At 36.9% G+C, this 8,072-nt stretch overlaps 1 non-coding gene across 1 annotated transcript; it reads right to left on the bottom strand.

Moving 5' to 3' along the window:
• Positions 1-7,697: 7,697 nt before the first annotated feature.
• LOC113688696 (small nucleolar RNA R71) lies at positions 7,698-7,804 on the bottom strand. Its single transcript, XR_003448059.1, has one exon. It is a non-coding gene; the product is annotated as a small nucleolar RNA R71 (small nucleolar RNA).
• Positions 7,805-8,072: the final 268 nt, after the last annotated feature.

Genomic DNA, 8,072 nt, shown 5'->3' on the forward strand with positions numbered 1-8,072 from the left:
AAGATTTATATATATGAAATTTTGCTAGATTTCCTTACCTAGAACATGTATCGTACATCCTATGATATGTTATCTTGATTGTTGGTAGTTTTGCCATGAAACTAGTGTTGAAATTGGAGGGTTGACTTGCGGAATTTGGGGGACAAGTTGCTGGAATTTTTCCCTTGTCGTTCAATTGAGAGAGTGTGAGAGTTGAGGGGTAAGTTTAGGATGATTTGGACCTACTTTGCTCGAAGTTACTTGAGAATATCTTGATTTTAACATATAGGTTGGATTTTAGTCAAAACCAAGTGATTTAAAAGGAGGGAAGTATTGGTTGCCCCAAACATGTTTTATAGTTGGATGTGTCTAGCTTTAAACTCTTGATTTGTGTCACTTTTCTTCAAAAAGTCGCACCTATACTTACCATATGTTACCCCATCTTGTGCTTGCGGTCTTGAGTTACATGAGTTACATTTTCGTGGTTTTCTTTTGATTTTCACAAGTAAAAGTTATGAGTTTTGAAAACCTATGTTGGAAGTTTGATAGCGTCTTGCTATACGACATCTGATCGCAGATTTCAAGAGTGGCCAGGAGGCAGAGCCTGAACTTGACATTGCTAGACCTTAATTGGTTGGTGAGTGTTTCAAATTGCATGGTAGAACTTGCCTCTTGATTGAAATGCTCCCTTGTTGTGATTGGATAATACTTGACTTGTTCGGTTACGAGTGTGTATTTTATCGCACTTGCCCTAATTTGATTAAAGTACTGTGCACTGTTTGCGAGTGAATTGATATTCATGTGCATGATTTGAAAGTAAGTGCCTAGGATCCTAAACTCCATCGGCTAGTTAGTCGAATCGAGCCAGCAAGCGTTTGGTCGAGGAGATTGACGAACAATGGGTACTGTTTACTATTTATTCACTGGATTCGGTCCACTAGATTTGGTATACTTGAATATTACCTCTACTGTAATCTTTGGACTTCGGACCTGGTATGGGGTTGATCGGTGGACGGAGATTGGAGATAAGTGGTGATCTACTGGATTTGTTACTATATTCCCATGATTGACGGAGTGTAAACGGATCCTGGACAAGTTGCTACCGAACTAGCTCACAAGAGCAAACTATATCCTTATGCGTGAAAGTGTTAATTGCCTAATTGACTTGTTTACTTGAAATGTTATTGTCTACTCTTTTGAACTTTTACTTTCTTCGCTTTGAGATTGATATATATATATAACTGCCAACTTGCTACTTTGTTTGCATGTTGTCTTGGAACCTCAATGGGTGATAGCTCACCGCATTAGTTTGTTTTCCTTACAGGGGCGAGTACGTGGGTGAGTGAGTCGGAGAAGGCTGGAGTGTCTGTCCAGGTCCTTTGTTAATTATCCTAGCAAACTTTTACCTTTATCGATTTCGACTTGAGCATAAATCTTTTGTTACACTTTGAGCCTGTATGGGTATTCGATGTAAATGAATGTATATAGATTTAAATTTGAATGTTGCTACTGCTCTTGTTTTATTGGTTATGATTCTTATTTTCTAGGGTTTGTGAGTTAGTTCTGGCGAGAGTTGGACAAGCGATCTGCCAAACCTGGGGTACGCCCTAAGAGCAAAGTAGGGTCGTCACAGGTGGTATCAGATCTTAGGCTTGAATTGGCCTAGGTGGATTGAGTATCTTGTGGTTGTGACAGTTTAAATGTGAGTGTTCAAGTGTGAAACCCTAAAGTGTTAGGTGACTAACTTTGCTGCATTTGCCTAAGGTTCTCATTCTCTTGATGCTTGCTTGTAATGTAGGAAATAGAAGGAAACAGTGGGAACGAGAGTCCCGAGTTGTCTCGTCGAGTGCTTAGTTACTAGGAACATCCAGGAGGGCCTATTCACCATGGGGTAGAGTGAGACACTATGACTGTTGGAGGATTTACTCGTATCCTGATCGAGTGGTCCTAGCAATAGTAGACGAGAGGCGACGGTTGGCCAATGCCAATAATATGGCCTAAACTAAGATCCAAGCCAATAATATGGCCCAAACTGAGATCCAACGCCTGAGGGAAATGTTAAGAATGAAAGGTGCTAGAATTTGAGAGTTTGAGGTCTCTATTCTCGAGGAACATGGATGGACTAATGCTTTTCGAAATCAAGTGCAGGAGGTTAATGTTTGTCTCGTTCGAATGGTGAGAGAAGTGAGAGACTGACGGAGAACATTTTAGCTAAGTGTGGGTGCTCGTTGACGAGGTGGTACGAGTGAACTTAGCCGAGGAAAGTCAAGGGAATGTAATCTTTAATGAATCTGACATTGAACCTGAGGAAGGGCAAGCTGCGCCTGAGGGAGAAGTGGAATCAGCTGATTCGGTGATGAACTAAGCTAGAGACTTAAGACATTGGGGCTGTAGGATGTGAGTTAGGGTAGCTGGGTCGACACGTCACAATTCTTGTTTTGTTTTTGTTATTAACATGTTAAGGTTGACGTGTACAGCACTTGACTTTGCTATGTATACTTGACTTTGTTAAGGTTGATATGTATAGTACTTTTGTGCACTTGTTTCAGTAGTTATACTATGAACTTGTTGTAGTATACATACTAAGTGTGTTTCGTGGTCTTTTGCTTCATGGTTTGGAAATTTCTTCCTGCTTACATATATATAGCTCTATGTATTCTTGCTTATGTATATCTATGCTTATTTAAAAAGGTATGGATGGTATACGAAGTCATGGGCATAGGCCTAAGCAACAACAGGAACCAAGGGATGAAAGAGAAGTTGCGGCCAAGTAAAATCGTGAACCGAGTGTTGAAGTAGGGGACCAAGTAGCGACGGCCATACAATGAATGACTGATATTTTAGTGCATTTAGTAGAACAACAAGGTCAAGTGCCTGTTAACTAGCTTAGGGACCTTGAGATAGGAGAAGATAAAGTCCTAGAGCGCTTCCAAAAGTTTTCTCCACCTAAGTTTTTTGGAGGACCTAATTCGGATGTAGCTGAGAATTGGTTGAAGAAGATGATTAACATTTTTGCAACCCTAAATTATACAGAGGAGAAATAAGTGACGTTTGCTGCTTTTCAATTTGAAGGATCGGGTCGAGCATGGTGGAACGTTATCAAGGCAAAGTGGGAGAGAGAGCAGATGCCATAGACTTGGATTAACTTTGCAAGGGAGTTCAATGAGAAATATCTCCCAACCCTGGTACAAGAGAAAAAAGAGGATGATTTTATCAGACTGCGTCAGGGAACCCTAAGTGTGTCCAACTATGAAACTTAATTCACTAAATTATCCAAATTTGCTCTTGAACTAGTGGTTATGGAGCAAAAGAGAGAGACGATTTCTGCAGGGGTTGAATGTGGAAATCCAGGAAATTTCGGCAGCGGCTCAAATCAATACGTTTACGGAAACTCTTGAGAAAGTCCAAAGGATTGAGAATGCGAGAGCACAGGTAAAGGCTTTGCATACAAGGAAAAGAAGTGCGCCTAGTAATAGTCTCGAACAAGGGCAAGGTGATTGAAGTATATCGCCTCCCAAGGTAGGAAGAGGGGCCGGTGGCGTGAGACTTCTGAGGACATCTAGAGGAATTTCTCTGATAGGAGCCCAAGGTGGAAGATGACAACAGAAAGGTGCCTTACCAAGAGGAGGCCAAGCATCCACTTCTCATTTATTTTGTGGATTTTGCGGAAAATCGAATCATTCCGAGGATAATTGTTGGTTAAAGGCACAGAAGTACTTACAATGTGGAAGTGCCAAGCACCAGATTGCTACCTGTCTACTCACACCTCGACAGGGGAGTGAGACCCAACTTTCAGATAGGTCAAACCCTAAACAAACAATTATAAGAGGGAACAAGCCAAGAGTGCCCGCCAGAGTATATGCGCTACACCAACAATAAGTGCTTGACTCGTCTATAGTGGTAGAAGGTACGATCCCTATTTTTCATCGCTCAGCCAAGATTTTGATAGATCCTAGTGCAACCCATTCCTTTGTAAACCCTACTTTTATGTGTGGAATTGATGTGAAAGCCAAGAGACTACCATACGATTTAGAAGTGAGAACACCCACAGGTGACCAATGTTTACTTGCTAATGCAGTCTATAGAAACTTGAGGTTTGGGTTGGCTTGCAGAAATTGGTAGTAGGCCTTATAAATCTAACCATGAAGGGGTATGACGTCATTATAGGAATGGATTGGTTAGATGGATATCATGCTCGATTAGATTGCAGAACGAAAGTGGTTGAGTTTTGCATACCAGGTGAAGCAACCTTAAAGTTAGATGTGAGGGGTACCTTAGCCTCATCTGCCCTTATTTCGAAAATTCGGGATAAAAAATTGTTGGGTAAGGGAGCACAGGGGTATCTAGCCTATCTAGTCAACACCCCAGGAGATAAGGTGCAATTGGAGGATGTGCCGGTGATAAACGAGTATCCAGATGTTTCCTTAATGAACTAGTGTCATTGTCTTCTGAAAGAGAGATAGAAATTAAAATTGATTTGGTACTTAGAACCACCCCTATCTCTAAGACTCCTTATCGGATGGCACCTGTTGAACTTAAGAAATTGAAATTACAATTGCAAGATTTATTAGAGTGAGGGTTTATACAGGAGAGTAAATCTTTTTAGGGAGCTCCAGTGCTTTGAGTTTAAGGTTGTGTATCGATTATCGGGGTTTAAATGCGGTGACCGTTAAGAATAAATATCCTTTGCCCCACATTGATAAATTGTTTGACCAATTGCAAGGGGCCATGGTGTTCTCTAAATTGAATCTTGGACAAGGATATTATTAATTAAGAATTAAGAAGGAGGATGTGCCAAAAACTGCTTTTAACACTCGATATGAATATTATGCATTTGCAGTAATGCCTTTTGGATTAACCAATACCCTAGCAGCATTCATGGTTTGGACTAGTTCCTAGTGGTATTCATTGATGATATTTTAGTTTACTCAAAGACTAGGGAGGAACATTAGTAACATTTGAGGATGATATAGGTTTAAGTTTGAAAGTTGTTACTGCTCTTGTTTTAGTGGTTGTGATTCTTGTTTTCTTGGGTTTGTGAGTGAGTACTGACGAAAGTTGGGTAGGTGATTCACCAAACCCTGGGGTACACCCTAGGGGTAAGGTGCAGTTGTCACATATGCTCCAAAATTGTCTTAAAAAAAGAAAAGAAAAGATTTAATTTCATCAATTAAGTTTTTAACTTTTTAATATTGAACTTTATTACTAATTTACTATCTATTATATTGAGACATTGAGTAAATTTGACATGAATTTATTTAAAATATAATTTATGGTTAGGCAAGAAAGGTAAAGGAAAAGAGATTGTTACCTGTAGACTGGATCCTGTGATGTGATAGATATTTCGGAACCACCATCAACTATTGGAAGAAAATTACATAGTGTATATACACCAGATGAAGATGATAACATGGATGATATTAACTTTGATGAATAGTATCATTTTATTTGTCAATTTGTTTCTAATTATTTGTGCTATTCCCTGTTATGTATTATAAGCAATATGGCTGCTAATTTGGTATTTTATTTTTGATACTAGTTAAGTGTGTTTATTAAAAAAATTAACCTTTGAAATTTGTGTCCACTTGAATTTATGTGTTCGTAATTTAAATGTTTCATAATATGGTTGATAAGTGTTTATTATATATGGTTATTAATAGCATTATTTGTTTATTTTTGGTGTAAAATAAGATCTTTCACAGTGTAAATTGCTCTCTAAGTATCTTAATTTTGTGAGTTTCATTTAAGCGGGTTAATGTGCAATTTTGGTTATAATTGTAGGAGTTGAGTCATGATATAAGTGTTCGATCGAGACAAGGTTGCTTAAACTCTATTAGCACATGATTCAACGATAAATTGGAAAGAGAATAGGACATCACTTGCAAGTATTATCAGTGAAAGGCATAAACAACAACATGAATATCTTGCATGTGATCTTAGAGATGAACTGGAGTAGAAAAGAAGCAAGAAAATGCATTAGAAGTGAAAAATGCACCCTCTAAATACACGGGCTCAGGTCGCGTATTGTGCCTTGTTTCTCTGCAAATTGTTTTGTAACTTGCTCTATTTTTACACTTCTTTTCAACTCAATTCCAGTATAGAATTTCGGCTGCACATGCTCAAGAATCGTTAGGGAAGAGAAAAGGAAGGTTTATGTCATTTCATTTGTCACTTTTTGACTCTCTTAACACTATATATGTAAGAATCATTAAAGAGAGTAGAAGAGAGAGTTATTATCAAATTTTAGTTGAAGAGTTTAGTTTTATTCTTTTCTTATTCTCTCTAGCTAGGAACTTGTAAGAAACTCTTGGAGAATTCATTGTATAACTCATTTTGTTGAAGTAATAAAAGATTTAGGAGTTTGTTCATCACCTTGGCTAAGCTTTCTCTATCTTTTCATTTATGCATGTTTATCACTTGTTGTTGCTTGATCACCAATAACAAGTTAATAATTTTGTTATTTAATAAAAATTGGTAATAATGATGGAACAGCATTAATGGAACTTAAGGAGCAGACTCATGAGAATAGAGGTGCACTTGAGTAGATTATCTTTGCATTTCATGAAGACTTAGAGAGTAGATCTAGCTATTCACCATGAAAATAAGGAAAACTAGACTATTCTAAATCACTACATCATGAGAATGAGTGTTGGTAAATATGAAAATGAATCCCTAATTAAACATAAGTAGTAACGAAGAAATAAATCTATTCACTTGTATCTTTTGTGCCGTAAGTGGATTTTACATCCCTACACTCAAATATTTAGTGATATTTCTCCATTGTTATCTTGCAAGTTATATAGTTAAGTTAGTTAATTGGTAAGTTTTGTGATTTCTATTGCTTAATTTGATAGTAAGTCTAAATAATAGAGTAAGTAAGGTTTTAGTACTTGTATTAGTTGCTTCATGTGGGATCGACCCGATATATGTCTTAAACTATTATTTGATCTGTGTACTTGCAGTCAAATGGATATATTTTGAAATTAAACTTATACTTATATCAAGAACCCGTCAAGTTTTTGGCGCTGTTGCCAGGAAGCGGCAATATTAGGACCAAACAAACTTTATTAATTTAGACATTTTCTTAAAATTTTAGTTAAAAATTTTGTGTGTAATTTGTATAAATTTTCTATTGCTTTTTAGTGTAAAAGTACTAATTTTGTTATTTCCTTCTTGTTTGTAGTGTATGCACTGGGCTTTACATGTAGTTGCTCCTTTTGATTCGAAAATTGAAAGGACATTACAAAAATAAAGAAGGCGTACACCATAAAAGGAAGAAGAACAACAAGAACATATAGAGGGAATATCTATTGAGTTGCCTTTTGAAGAAGAAATGACAGATAATGAAACAAATAGATGAGCTTTTAGAGATTTTGCTCTACCAGGGACAAAGGGTCACAAACGAGCATAGCAAGGCCTATGGTAAATGCTAATAATTTTGAGATTAAACCATCACTTATTCAGATCGTTTAACAATCTCAATTTGAAAATAATGTCATAAAGAATCGAAATGCACGTTTGACCACATTTTTGGAGATATGTGATACAATTAAAATAAATAGAGTGGGTGAAGATGCTATAAGGTTGAGGTTATTTCCATTTCTTTGTGAGATAAAGTCAAGGTTTGGTTGCATTCTCATGCACCAAATACTTTCACTACTTGGAATGATTTATCTAGAAAATTCTTAAATAAATACTTTTCATCGGGTAAAACAGCTAAATTTAGAATGGACATTACTAGTTTTGGCCAACAAGAGGGGGAATCATTGTATGAAGTATGGAAAAAATTTAAAGATTTGCTATGAAAATGTCCATACCATGAACTGTCCGATTGGCTTATTGTCTAAATTTTCTATAATGGTTTAACTTTCTCGATTAAGACTACAATTGATGCAGTTGCAGGTGGAGTTTTAATGAGTAAATCACCCCAAGAATCTCAAAACTTGATCAAAAAATGGTGGCAAACAATTATCAATAGACCTACAAGAGACGTAACTCTAAACGGCAAGCATATATGATTGAAATGGACACTCTTAATCTATTGAATGGCAAAATGAATAATGTGGTTAAATTGTTAAGTAAGCAAATCAGTG

The sequence above is a fragment of the Coffea arabica genome, chromosome 5e (assembly GCF_036785885.1).
Source record: "Coffea arabica cultivar ET-39 chromosome 5e, Coffea Arabica ET-39 HiFi, whole genome shotgun sequence".
Lineage (NCBI taxonomy): Eukaryota > Viridiplantae > Streptophyta > Magnoliopsida > Gentianales > Rubiaceae > Coffea > Coffea arabica.